The sequence below is a fragment of the Haliaeetus albicilla genome, chromosome 10 (genome assembly GCF_947461875.1).
Source record: "Haliaeetus albicilla chromosome 10, bHalAlb1.1, whole genome shotgun sequence".
In the NCBI taxonomy this organism is placed as follows: domain Eukaryota; kingdom Metazoa; phylum Chordata; class Aves; order Accipitriformes; family Accipitridae; genus Haliaeetus; species Haliaeetus albicilla.
This window is the reverse complement of record NC_091492.1, coordinates 20,503,409-20,517,792: the sequence shown is the minus strand read 5'-3', so window position 1 is coordinate 20,517,792 and position 14,384 is coordinate 20,503,409. Positions and strand designations below refer to the sequence as shown.

At 37.5% G+C, this 14,384-nt stretch overlaps 1 protein-coding gene across 3 annotated transcripts in view; it reads right to left on the bottom strand.

Moving 5' to 3' along the window:
• Nucleotides 1-14,384, bottom strand: part of SMPD3 (sphingomyelin phosphodiesterase 3) — a 125,303-nt gene that overhangs the window by 52,548 nt on the left and 58,371 nt on the right. Inside the window, exon 2 of one of the 3 annotated variants that reach the window (XM_069793719.1) lies at nt 5,664-5,783. The exons of the other annotated variants lie outside the window; for them this stretch is intronic. The gene's annotated coding sequence lies outside the window, so the exon portion shown is untranslated. The remainder of the gene's footprint in view (nt 1-5,663; nt 5,784-14,384) is intronic. 3 annotated transcript variants of the gene reach the window in all.

Sequence of the window (14,384 nt, the reverse complement as noted above, 5' to 3'; positions counted from 1 at the left end):
AAGAAAGGAAGGTATGAATACAAGCTAAGTAAATCCAAAGCAAATTCATTTAAGTTCAAAAAAACCTCCTCCAGAATGAAAGACATTCTTTGAAGTTGACTGTTACTTTAATTGTTTCCTGATTATTCTTTTTCTACATCCCGGGATTTTCTGTGCTGCAACATTATCTGAAAACAAACAAAGCAGAACAACAACAACTAACTGAACTAATTCTATGTTTGTGAGTATTTCTCAGAAGCCAAATAGCTGCCTTGTTTTACCACATTCATCCCTCTTTTCAATTGCAAGAACTCTGATGAAAGTTTTGAGGAAACAACTGCTTTTGTAATCAACATTGATCTCTACAAGCAAATATGCGTTGCTTGTTCCCTGTAAGCTATTTACATTCACCAGCTATATTACAGCTACTTGCTATATTTATGTAACACACATTTATACATTACATTTATATAACAGGTATGCACTGGAAACTGTGAATCATTTGTTTTAAGGTAGGACCCACCTTTGAAAGTTCTTTGCTGAGTCCATCTACAATGGCTCATACTCACAAATCTACACAACTGATCTGCAACAAATAGTTCAGCCAGGTCTAAACCTTTTTCAGAGTGTAGCTGTAGCTCTTCAAGCATGCCATTCTAAACACCCTCCAGTCAGCCACAATCACTGTCAGTCTCTGAATAAACTCACATCATCTACTTGTGGCAACAGCCCTGTGAAAAAAGTACTTTGAAGCAAAACTTGACTTGGCAAAGGCAAAAAGATCAGGAACCTCAAACTCTGCATTACTCTAACAGCTCAGACGCTGATTATCTTATAGGACAGAGTTCAACCCAAAACATTTCTCTACTGTGTTGCGCTCAGTAGAATATTTGGAAAGTTGAAATGACAGAAAGGTTTATGGGCTTTCTGGGGGGAAGCTTCTGTAAATAATAAAAAACATTTTTTAAAATCTTATTTTTTCTGACCTCCTGCCCACACATGTACCTCCTAAGCAACCTCCCACTGAAGCTCGGAACAAGACTTTCTTTTGTAATCTTGGGATATGCTTGAAACAGTATGTTTGAAAATGCAGATTAATACTCACCAGTACCAGTGCTATATTTAAAATTAAATATCAGAGTAAAGGACTTGAATAATACTGAATGCAAAATGCTCACTTTCCCTTTTATTACTACACACAAAAGGTGATGCCACCTGCAAATTAAGTTAATACTACAGCAGCTGAATGCAAACTTCTGTCACCAGGACACAAAGGACCTGGATTATGGGTGTTAGGTGCCACAAACTCCTCCAAGGGAGATCTTCTATTACTGACTTTTTCTTCCTTAATTTGATTGCATTTCAAAAAAAGGCGTGTTAAAAACAACATCAGCAAGGCTAAGAGAGTAACACACAGAGAAGTCAAATAGAACCGAATTAAGACAGCTTGTACATATCACCTGCAAGCCAAAACACAAGGAAGCACTGAGGTGAATGACCCAATCCTTACTCCACTGGGTTTCTGAAGTCTAAATGGATAGGAATGACTCATATGAATGTGAATTAAGAATTCACCTATGAAAACCTAGGCTTTAGTATGCAGTACCACAAACAGAAATAAAAACTTGCCCTCAATGAAGTGTATGAAAGGCTTTATAAACTAATTTAGTGATTATACCCACTGTGTAGAATGACCCTTTCTTAAATCCCATCACTGCAGCGATCATCCTTGTGGACCCTTGCTGACACTAACAGATCTCAGTGTTAGATTTTAAAGTATCCTGATCCAAAGACTGGACATCGTGTTTACCATTCTAGATGTACTCCTGACTGGAAATCGGACATTTGAAAACAAACGACTTCTGCATGCATACATTTGGCTGAAAGAACCACTTGTGATTACTAAAAACCTCTGGCTTTATTTGGAGGGCACAGTGATGGCACATTTTAAATAGTGAAAGCTTAGAATGCCACTGATCACATTGTGTCAGCTTGCTGTGTAAACACAAGATTTCAGTGTCCAAATCCTTTAAATAATTACCAGGAAAACAGCATTTTTTCAAAAGAGAATGATCTCTGGGATAATCAGAATAAACAACAAATGATGCATATTTTTGTTACCAACTGTACTGATTATCTTGGTTGTTTGGTACTTCAGTGGACTAACTTTTTACTTCAGTCATCTCTCCAAGTTGCAACATAAACAGAAGTGAGCTTCAGTTAGTTCTCCTCTAATTACATCTTTGCTTGCTTTTACAAAATACTGTCAGCAGAAGTATCAAACCAGAACTCTTACCGCCATTAAGTAATTTTTATGATATGTAAAAATTGTATTCCCCCACAAGCTAACTCGCAAACCAAAGACTGCAGCATGTTTCCCAGACAGGCACTGAGTAGTCAAACACTCACATATCAAACCATCACTGTCATCGGCATACACACCAATTCTTAAAAACAAAATAAGTTTGTATTCTGAATACCCTCAGGCCGAACTCTCCCGCTACCTATAAAAGAGCTGGTCCTTCTCTGAAGCAGCACACTTGAGACTTCCCAGGAAGCACAACATACAGTAGCAGTCATCAGCTGTAACTCTAGCAACCACAGGGAAGTTGAAGAACAGCTGAGGAGGATTATTTGATATTGTGCCTCATATGAGGAGGCTCCAAGCTGATGAGGTTTAACTACTGTAATTTCAATTTCACATGGTGAGGCTAGGACAGACTTTATGCTTTAATTCAATGAAAAAAAAAAAATCTCTTATTTATAAATGGATAATCTAGGCAATGTTGCCATCAAATACTCAAAGTAATCATAATGCAGGATGTGTAACTTAACTTACTGTTTTGCTTTATGATATGAACCTGTTTGCCCTAGTTTTTTGTAATTTACTAGCTACTGGACGTATATGTCCCCACTTCTTTTTCCCTATGGTCTGTGACCACATCTTTCCTTCCCTTAGAAAAATCCTTTGAATCACTTCTATTTCTTCTTACTTGAGGGAGTATAACTGTAATTATTATTATTTATTATTATTATTATTACTACTACTACTTCTTCTTTATGGAAATTCCCAAAACAAGAACGGGTTAGGTATACTTACACAAAAAAGATCATCACCAACAAAAGACTTTGCCATTGACACAGTAGGAAACCCGAATCTTAAAACGTGCCTTGTTTTTTCCTCTGCCTAACATTTTCTATTTCACAGTCATCTTTTAACGCACGCAGACATTAAGTACTGCTAATAAATCTTGTTTCTACTCATTCATAGTTATACAGCATACAACTGCTTTCAAGGTAGCACTTTTACCTACTTTTAAATTTAAAAGCCTACCTTCAAGACATGCTAAATTAAAGAGACATATTACAGGAATGAACCAGAGATGTGTCTCTTGTCACTAGCTTTCATCTCAAAGACACAGTAGTAATGATGGAATTAAAAACTAATCGAACTGTCAGGCCAGGACTAAAGGGTGACCTCCACAACAGCCTAACACTGTAATTCTGAATAACTTACTTTTTTTTTATTGGATCAGGAGGATAAACTTGATGACCAGAGTAATGACCATGTTACGGCAGCCAATACAGGACAAAGCACCGATTCACAAGCTTCTAGACATGCTCCACCGTTTCTGACATCTCTACATCATCCATAGTCCCAATTCAAATGCTGCCCTGACTTTGTCTTCTTGCCACTGCACAACATAAACAGCTGCGGGTAGATTTAGATTAGATGTAAGGAAGAAGTTCTTTACTCTGAGGGTGGTGAGGCACTGTAACAGGTTGCCCAGAGACATTGTGGATGCCCCATCCCTGGAAACGTTCAAGGCCAGGTTGGATGGGTGTCCTGGTTTCAGCCGGGATAGAGTTAATTGTCTTCCTAGCAGCTGGTACAGTGCTATGTTTTGAGTTCAGTATGAGAAGAATGTTGATAACACTGATGTTTTCAGTTGTTGCTAAGTGGTGTTTAGTCTGAAGTCAAGGATTTTTCAGCTTCTCATGCCCAGCCAGCGAGAAAGCTGGAGGGGCACAAGAAGTTGGGATGGGACGCAGCCAGGGCAGCTGACCCAAAGTGGCCAACAGGGTATTCCATACCATGTGACGTCACATCTAGTTTAGGAACTGGGGGGAGTGGGGCCAGGGGGGATCGCCACTCGGGGACTAACTGGGCATTGATTAGCAGGCAGTGAGCAATTGCACTGTGCATCATTTGTACATTCCAATCCTTTTATTATTACTGTTGTCATTTTATTAGTGTTATCATTATTAGTTTCTTCTTTTCTGTTCTATTAAAAAGTTCTTATCTCAACCCACGAGTTTTACTTCTTTTCCTGATTTTCTCCCCCATCCCATTGGGGGGCAGGCGAGTGAGCAGCTGCATGGTGCTTAGTTGCTGGCTCGGGTTAAACCATGACAATGGGGCTTTGAGCAACCTGCTCTAGTGGAAAGTGTCCCTGCCCATGGCAGGGGGGTTGGAACTAGATGATCTTTAAGATTCCTTGAAGCCAAACCATTCTATGATTCTATGAGACAGCGTGATCCAGAAACTGCTGAGCAGCAGGAGCTGGGGCAGAGACACAAAGCAAAGTGCATTCCTGCTCCTGCACCTGTCACCTGCCCTTAGGCGAGCTCTTGGACCTCTGTGTGCACCTCCTCATTCACTGCCCAATTTCCCAGTCCAAGCTCATTTACCTGCTTGAGTTCTGTGCTGTGTTAGACCTTGAATTTAGGCACAGCTTGTTAGGGAGGCACCTCACTGATCAGGAGCCCAATGAGCTGGTGAACCTGCAGTCAGTCAGCATATCAGAAGACAAGCTGCCCTCTGAAAATAGACAATTTTATTTTCTGAGGCAACTTTCCCCACTGAGATCACTTAATTTCTTGCCCTGTGTTCCACCCCTTCACACCATAAGCTTTTAGGAGTGCGGTAACTGTCTATCTTGGTGTCTTTGATGGACAAAAAGATGTATTTCATACTCATCACATTAAAAACTGATGCATTTTCATCAACATAATTAGTGTTTGTTGTATTATCTCTCAAATAAGTATATATAGTTGTGGTTCGAGAACAACACTCTGCTCTAAAATAGCACTCTTCATCTGTAGATCAATGCAAATGCAGCTTGTAATTCAGCTTTTGTGAACAGGTCATCAGCATGACTAGCATATTAACATCTCAGCCAAGGAGCAACACTCAGAGACACTCTTTTAAAGGTTAATGAAATGGCTCAATATGTACTTCAGCAGTGATTACTTCCAAGAAACTGGTTAAAGGCAAATGGGCCTCACTTGAATTGTAATTCAAATTATAATTTTAATCTGAACAGTTAATATAGGCGTTGCCTAATTGTTATGAATATATCCTTGCTCCTGATCCTGCTGTAACCTGCTTAGATTTGTTCAAATTAATTGCATATGGTGTTACTGATTAAATTCCCTGAGAAAGGACACAATACTCATATATAATGACTAATTTCTCAGCTTATTGATTCTAAATTCAGAATCATTACATCAGTACAAATGCAGAATACATTAAAGATAGATGCTAGAGAAAGCTCATACGTAGAGTAGCTCATAGCCATAACTATTTAACATTAAAGTTGTATGCTGTTATCTACTTAATTTTACATCGATTTGGCCACCCACCAAAATAATTTTCTGACAAAACAAATAAATACATACACCTCAAACATCCATTTGGAAGCATTCAGCAGATCAATATATTATTCACTGTAAAGACCCGCACTGGAGTCCTCCAACAACTTGTCATCACAAACCGATCAAAGAGCATCAGTTCCAAAGACCTAAAGACTAAGGGAACGAACAGGTTCATCCAGGCAGCCTACTTGCTGCTACAGAAAAGCTACTATTATCTTTCCTATTGCTTCAGCTAGGTCTCTTGAAGGGTAATCTTCACCTTTGCAGTCAGAAATATTTGAGGGCTTCTTAAAAATGCATCCCAAGAAAGATCAGACCCTTGATGTAGAATTGCTTCATTTCTTGAGTCATAATGCCCCAGGTAAATGAACCCTCATTCACCAGCTTCTCAGCAAAGGCAACCAGCTAGCATTTAAGCTACAAGAAGAGCTGAGACCATTGGGTAAATGCAGAGACCCAGAACAACTCTTTTGAAATTAATACTGTCTAATTGCACATGGGAATATAGCAAACAGAAGAAAGAATTAAAAGAAAGGAATTCTTCCAAATTCTTCCTATATATTACTGAGGGGACACATAAATGTTAAGACCAACTTATCCTAGTCTCATTATCTTCTAAGGAGAAGGGCTCTGTCTGCTGGAGGGTGCCTCTCAGTAATTTCTGGGCATTTTATTTTTAACCAAAGAAGGTTTGTTCAATGTAAGTCTGCTGAAACTCCTCAATTCGTATCTGGTATCACAACCCTGAGATACTGGAGATAAAATTCAAAGCACTGTTAGCACTCAATACAGTCTACTAAATATTGCCAAAGGGATTATTTAAAGCTACTCCTTGTCTCCTGCAGACATAAGATGTGAACTTAGAAAGTAATAACCCTTTGAATGCAAATTGCAAAGCAACATGAAACAATATAAAACAACAACAAAGAGCCAAGCATTATATTCATAAAATTAACACAAGAAGCTCCCAGCAAAGAAATAACACTGCTTGCTTAACCAGCATGACTGCGGCCTATCTTTCACAAGAACAGTGCTGTTACAGTATCACTCGGAAATTCTGTACTAAATGCTATTTAGCATTTTCTAAAGTGTTCAGTAGTGTGCATTGTTTGTGAGATTTGTTGTTTTAAGTGCTTGCACTGGAAATACAAAGCGGAATTTTTTCTCCAACAGTACAGTTTTTAAAACAGATGTAGATAGTAACAGGCAAAAAAACCTTACCAGTATTGAGGTTACACAGTGTATGAACTGTGGATCAAACAGTATCTGCTTCTATTTCTGTGGTGGTATATTTCTTTGCAAGGGTTAGGAAAGAACTGGCCTTGACAGAAATGTTCTGCATAAAGAAGGAAAGAACAGAGCTCCACAATCACTAGGGAAATACACAGGGATTTGGGGGGGGCATTTTTTGTTATTTATTCTGCTTTATTTTTTAATTGCCACCTGTTCTAACATTCTGGAATTTATTATCTAGTGTTCTGAACTTCCTGTATTGTGTGCTGACTTCATGGAAGCATGAAATAACCTAAATTATTTTAATTAAAATTTCTGTTTGCATCTACAAATTTATTTAATAACTTTCTATCCTACTGCTCTAACTCTATATTACTATGATTCTAAAAGGCATTTTAAAAGTCTTTAGATAATTTCTGTTATTATTGTAAATTTAAAGTATGGGTACTATATAAATTAAACTTGACAGCTGGAAATAAATTTTACAATCTCTGCTAGGCAAAATTCCCAGTCAAATTAATAAAGCTTTACCTGAGTTATACCTAAGCAAGAGCTAGAGGAAATGTTCATGGAGATTTTTAGTCTTTCCCTGCATATGTTACTCTTGTAGGCCTGCTTTTATCCTTGCATTTCTGTGAGCAGTTCAAATCTGAGCAAGTGGGAGCTGTACAGGTCCAAGACAGAATTTCTTCACCAGCCCTGTGTTACGTGTTCCACAGGAGCAGACCAAGACACTTACATGACTTTGACAGTAATGAAGCCGAAAGGCAGGAGCTGGGAGACATGTTAAAAACAATTAGGAGCACTGGAAAACTTGTCTTCAAGAGGAAACTTACTCTGTACCATCTAACAATGCTCATGACTTTCCTCACCTAAGACTTCATCTATGTGAACTGATGAGCGTGTAGGTGTGCATGAACTTTCATATATGTATTTGCATATATTAACATTGACTAGCAGAACTGTTAAGCTGTTTTATAATCGCTCATATAAGAGCTGTAGGAAAGAACTGGTGGATTTATTGTGGTGCGTATGTGCGTGTTTAATACTGCCAGTCCATCCTTCTCCATAGGATTAAATTATTTCTTTCATTCAGACAAGGGCAAAGTATTTTTACTTTATGATTTAAAATCTTCCTAAAACAACAAAAAAGAATTAAAAGTAGTCACAGATAATATGAAAAGAATAAAAAATACCTAAAACTCAGCAGGAATATATCTTTCTACTGTGTATAGAGATCCCCAGGGAGAAAGGGCCAGGGAAGAGGAAATTCCCTCATGCGTACATCTCTTCCGGAGATCAATTCAATATAGTATGCACCCCTGTGGATTAAGAAACTCCCAGTACATGAAGTATGCATTCACCTGTTCATTTGCTCCCAAACATGGAAAAAATATATGTCTTTGAAGAGACACTAAGACAGAAACAAGAATCTCACTCTTCTGAACTCATTAAGGAACTAAACAACTGACTGCCCCCTTTACAGCTCTGAAAACCTCCTCCTATTAAAATCAACTTAAATGCTACTGTAATGGGTACTGATCTGCATAATGTTATGGTAACACATGCAGTTTATTTCTCTGAACAAAAGATGCTATTTTTCCAAATTAACTTGAAATCAACCCACTAAAAATTGCTTACAATGAATAGCTCCATTACTATACTATCTTTTCATAATTGTTGGTTTATATTCATCTTGAAGATAATTTATACTATGAAACGAAATGTTACTTGTAGCTCAGAATGACAGAGTTGTGCTTTGGATAGCCATTCTCCAATAGCCTTGATGTCCTTCCAAACTGATAAGAGGTTTATACACAGTCTGTGTCCCAGCTAGTGGCTCATTTTTGCTTTCAGAAATGCAATTGGCAATAAGTAAACTGCAAAAATTCTGAAGTCTTCTGAATCCTGTTCTTAGTTAATTGTAAGTGCTTTCTTTTTTCTCGCAATTTGTATGCAATTCATTACATTTTAGCTTTTCTTCTTGGCCACGATAAAACCTGAAACCGTAGTTAACTTTCTCCTTAATTAAAAATATTTTTTACTTTTCTTTAAGGTTTTGGGAAGTGCTTTATCTTTATTGTCTTTGACAAGGGAGGGTACATGAAAAAAAAATGTGGACCTTTCTGCACCACCTCTGTTTCTCTCACTGATGCCTGCAATTGTGAGGGCTTTGTATTTGATAACCCAGATGGTCCCTTCTAGTCTTACATTCCTTAAAAAGCACACAAAGTACTGTAAACTGATGCCACATGGCATACAAGAATCACAACATTCTTTAATATGTCGTGCAGTTATTGAGCAAGTTTTAGCCCCATTAATGCATTTTCACTAAATGAAAAATACCATTTTCAAATGCAGTTTGTGTTAACAAGCTCTGAAATCAGAACATTAAGCTATCTCTACTATTAAACAACAAAGGCATAAATGCAGCGTATCCCTCCCCTGGATCTGCAGCAGAAGTAATATGATTATTGAAAATATATGCATTCCTGACAATATAAAAAAGCAACATTTTTTGGACATGATGATCCTAAAAATAGTCACCAAGCTGTGTTTTTGTGTGGAGATGAGTGTTTGACAAATACAGGAAGAGCAGCCCTCCATCATTGTTATTGTGGTCTACAACTTGTCCTCAAAGATTTTACGGCTTTTTGCAGCAACAACTGTCTTTTAATGACATGTCAATATGCCAGTAAGCATAGCAAGGTCTTGACCTCACAGGAACCCCTAACATGGCACGCAATGTAAGTGAACAACACAACCGATTTTACATTAGGAAACTGAGTCAGTAGCCCAAGAGTAGCAATTGTTCCTGTGCATATTCTAATCATTGATGGAACTTATGCTGGTAAAGGGTAGCTCAAGACTCTTAAGAACTTTCAGATAGATAACCCTGACTACAAGAAAACACCATTAATGCATGATGCCAACATAAATAACTTCAGTAGGGATCCAAGCCAACATGGTTTAGAAGCTAGGAATAAGCTAGTAAGGAAACATATGAAGAAAAGCACCAAATCCAGTTTGCAATAAATATGGAGATGTGCACTGGAAAATTTAATACACATTTATGTAACAGTCAACACGAAACTAAAGGACTGCTCTCTGTTAGGCATCCCTTTCAATGTACACTGCTCACAACTCATCCTTTTCAGAGATCCACATCAGTACCCAAACATTCATTATGGCCTCCTTATTACTAAGCATGCATTCAAGAAAGCATGAGTGAGTTTGTAAGCAAGTAGCTATTAGATTAAGAATGTTTGTCCTGAAATTTTGAAACCAGTATGAAGTCTTATCAAAGGCTTTCCAATTGAAAAGCCTTTCTAAATCACCTTTGTTTTCACAGGAAGGATTTTTTAAAAGGCACAAAGAACAGTTTGGTGCTCAAATGCCTTTAAAAATGTCTTTGATAGAAAGCCACCAGGGAAGTCATTCAGTGTTACAACTATGACTTTTTCCAACACTGCAAATCAGCACTTTGTTTCTCCTCTACAAAAAGAGCAACCTAGATTTACGCTGTGTCTTGGAATTAAGAATGAAACGTACCCCTCCTCACACACAAAGCATCAAAGGTTGGATTTTCTGGTTTCCTTAGAAGCCAGTAGCTCAAGCAAAACTCCATCTTTACCTCGCAGGGCTCAGAGAACTTAACTCTTATACCAGTTTGTAACAGTGGTAACAACCCTATCCCTCCCCTCCAGATGCAGGCTGACCTACTACAGCAAGACCAACAAGAATTAAAAATAAATAAATAATAATTAAAAAAAAAATTCAAAGCAAACATGACAAATTCTTGAAAAGTATTTGCAATAAATGGTAGTGGAAAGAAACCATAGCAATAAGCAAGAAAAACTTCGCATCAGTAAAAGAATTCTTCGCATGCTTACATGGCAAAGAAAGTACCAGGCTGTCACACCCACTGTGAGCAGCTGCTTAAGAATAATTACACACTGTTTGGATCACTTTTTTCCCAAAGTTTGCTCACTAGAATACTGACTGATGTGAAGTTCAGCGATGGGTCCACGATGGGATTTATGAGAGAATAATTAGGTTGCCTTCCTATAACTCAGTAACATATGGTAAAACAATCAGTAACACTTTAAAATTTCAAATGTTCCTGCTATGCAAACCCCTGAAAACAAAAAATTGACAAAAAAAAAAAAAAAGCATTTGTACAGCTTCTGCTAACAACAATCTACTGAATAATTTTACAGGATGCAGTAAGACTGTTTTCCTGTCATCACCAGAACAAAAGCACAAGTGCTGAAGAATTATGATTAAAAGCCAAAGAATCCAAGTTGTGACAAAAAGACATGTGCCTGAAACAAGTATTTAGGAACATAAGTCCTTTTTGAGTAAAATGAGTAAACAGCATGACAATGAAGAATTAAACTAGCACTGTTTTGTAGAAACATACTAGTTTGATTTTTGCAAATTAGTATTATTGTCCAGTTAGCTCAAAATTTTGAGATGAAAGCTGTCATGAAAAACCAAATATTTCTGACAAAATCTTTTGTGAAAAATAGGTCTAAGACATTCCCAAGCATTTCACCACCTTCAAGACATTCCGGAGAATCATTAATTTGCAAGAGAATATTCAATTTTAAGGTAAGTGCTTCTAACTAGTGGAACAAGCAATGATATGCAAGCCTTAAGGATCTTAACTCAACTATGGACCTTTGTACTAGAGAAGTGTGTATATGTAGACATCAAAATTTATGTTACTAGATGTTAGTTCTATCTTTGGGGAAACAAATTTTTATATAAAAGGAAAATGCAAATTTTATATAAACTGGGTTAGTAGACAGGAATTTATTTTCAAGGTTTAGTATCACCTTTGGACTGAGACCAAACATAATTTGCAATACATATGGACTTTATCCCAAAATCCATTTTCAACATCAGCCTTTGAAAACTGATCCACTTCACTCTTCAAGGTCACTACTGAATTGGAAACATTTTACAGTAATCACTTTTATTTAAAAAAAAAAAAAAAAAAAAAAAAAATCTGTTCCATTCTTACCAGTCATCACTTGCCAGCAGAGCTATGTTAAGTGAGACCATTTTCAAAATTATTTGCTGAAATCAGTTTCTGGAGGCAGAAGTGGATCTTCACAGAGTGCTAGGAATATACTTGCTGCTAACATGCTTTACTACCATGTGATACAAATGCAAGTATAGCCAACAGGTTATTTTGAATCTTGGGAAGCTTTAAGAAAGAGTCAGGAGAAGCACTTGCAACATTTTTACTTAAAAAAAAAAAAAAAGAATCTAGAGAAAACAATAGGTCCGTCCATCATTCTTTTCATATGTAAAAATAAAAGTTGTACATGTACACGGTTACTTTTTATGTGGAATATATATAAAAATATGTATTTATATTTATGCAATACATTTACATAATACAAATATGTGTACACACATATATATTTATCCATATCCACACACTTTTCCTATCTTTTCATTTGCAGACCCTCCAAAACAATTTAAAAGACTGATCCAGGAAGATGCGTTTCCCTTTTGTATTTTTGTTTGATCCATACCTGTTAACACAACCTTTTTTTATAGCTTGAGTTTATTCTATAGACTGAATCTACAGCCAGATGAAGCAGATGATTTTTCAAGCAGGACCCTTAAAGAAAAAGAAAAAAAAAAAAAAAGTCTTGTTCAACTGTTAAGGTAAACCCTAATGAGGACTCATAGACAACCATATCTTTCAAAGAAGTATTTAATTCACAATAATCAGAGTATAAATTCCAAATATAAGCACTGTTTTTAAAATGGGTATTCCAGCTGCCTTAAAGATCAGCTTTCATTTAAATGAAAGTGTGAACTATTCCTCAAATTATGCTTCATCAAAGTGAAGTTTGCTTATAATAATAATAATTACACAAAAAGTACACAAGCTTAGGTGAAATCATGTTTTTAAAACTGTATGAAAAGAAAGAGGTAATGTGTTTGACACTACCTTTTTGTGACATTAATCTGCTTTACAATGGCAGTTCTTGCAGCATATCTGAGTGCAAGATCATTATCATACTGCTGCCACATCTTTCCTTAAAAAAAATTTAAAAAAAAAAAAATCATACTTCACCCTGCTTTCTATGTTCTGAGACATACTGTGCTCTCTTTTACCTAATTATAGGAAGGCAATGAGTTGCAATTCATTTTCATATCTTAGTCTCTCACACGCTCTCAGAAGGGTCTCTAAGCTCAGGTGCTTCTATTACCCAAGCATCGCATGGGCAAGGGAGTATGGGGGGAAGAAGGATAGATGAAAGATTATTTTCTAAGCATGTCCTGGACAGGTAAAGAAAGTGGCTGTGATCGAACAGAAAACTTCTATTCCTACAGACACCTGAAAGCCATTTTATTCCTTAGCTTTTAGGCACCTGGACTTCAAAGAGGAACCCTCTAAACTAGACACCTAGGTTTGCCAGACGGTTCATACTGAAAGCTACCTTTAGAGTTGAGAATTCAAAATAGCTGATAACATGAGCAAGAAACTAGCTGGAATTAGCTGTTTAAAAATATTCTGCTAGTCAGTTAAAACTCTGACAATCATCTCACAAGGTTGCAGAAAACTGTGCCACCCTGTTGACCTCCACAAGTTTGTTCATGCACTGCAGACAGCCATTGGTACACTTTCAAATGAACTGAGCAGAGTGTCCTGGTTTCAGCTGGGATAGAGTTAATTGTCTTCCTAGTAGCTGGTACAGTGCTATGTTTTGAGTTCAGTATGAGAAGAATGGTGGTAACACTGATGTTTTCAGTTGTTGCTAAGTGGTGTTTAGATTAAAGTCTAAGATTTTTCAGCTTCTCATGCCCAGCCAGCAAGAAGGCTGGAGGGGCACAAGAAGTTGGCACAGGACACAGCCAGGGCAGCTGACCCAAAGTGGCCAATGGTGTATTCCATACCGTGTGACGTCACATCTAGTATAGGAACTGGGGGGTGGGGGCAGGGGGGGATCGCCGCTCGGGGACTAACTGGGCATTGATTGGTGGGTGGTGAGCAATTGCACTGTGCATCATTTGTATATTCCAATCCCTTTATCCTATTACTGCTGTCACTTTATTAGTGTTATCTTTATCATTATTAGTTTCTTCTTTTTATATTTTATTAAACCATTCTTATCTCAACCCACGAGTTTTACTTCTTTTCCCGATTTTCTCCCCCATCCTACTGAGGCGGGGAGTGAGTGAGCAGCTGCATGGTGCTTAGTTGCTGGCTGGGGTTAAACCACAACAGCACAGCTCAGTTAAAGGCTTATCAAGAGCACTCACCTACTGGAAGTATTCTCAACTGTACAGTTTCTGCACAAGGTAACTACATGAAACAGTCCTGGAAGTAGATAGTAGAACACAGACTGGAGTGCTGCTCTCTGTCCTCAAGACACTGTGTTGTTCACTCCTTAAGCCTTAAACATTCTCTGAAGAATCACAGGGAGAAAGTGACTGAGCAGAAAGACCACTAAAAAAGTTCTCATAGCAATGGTCAGAGCTACAGT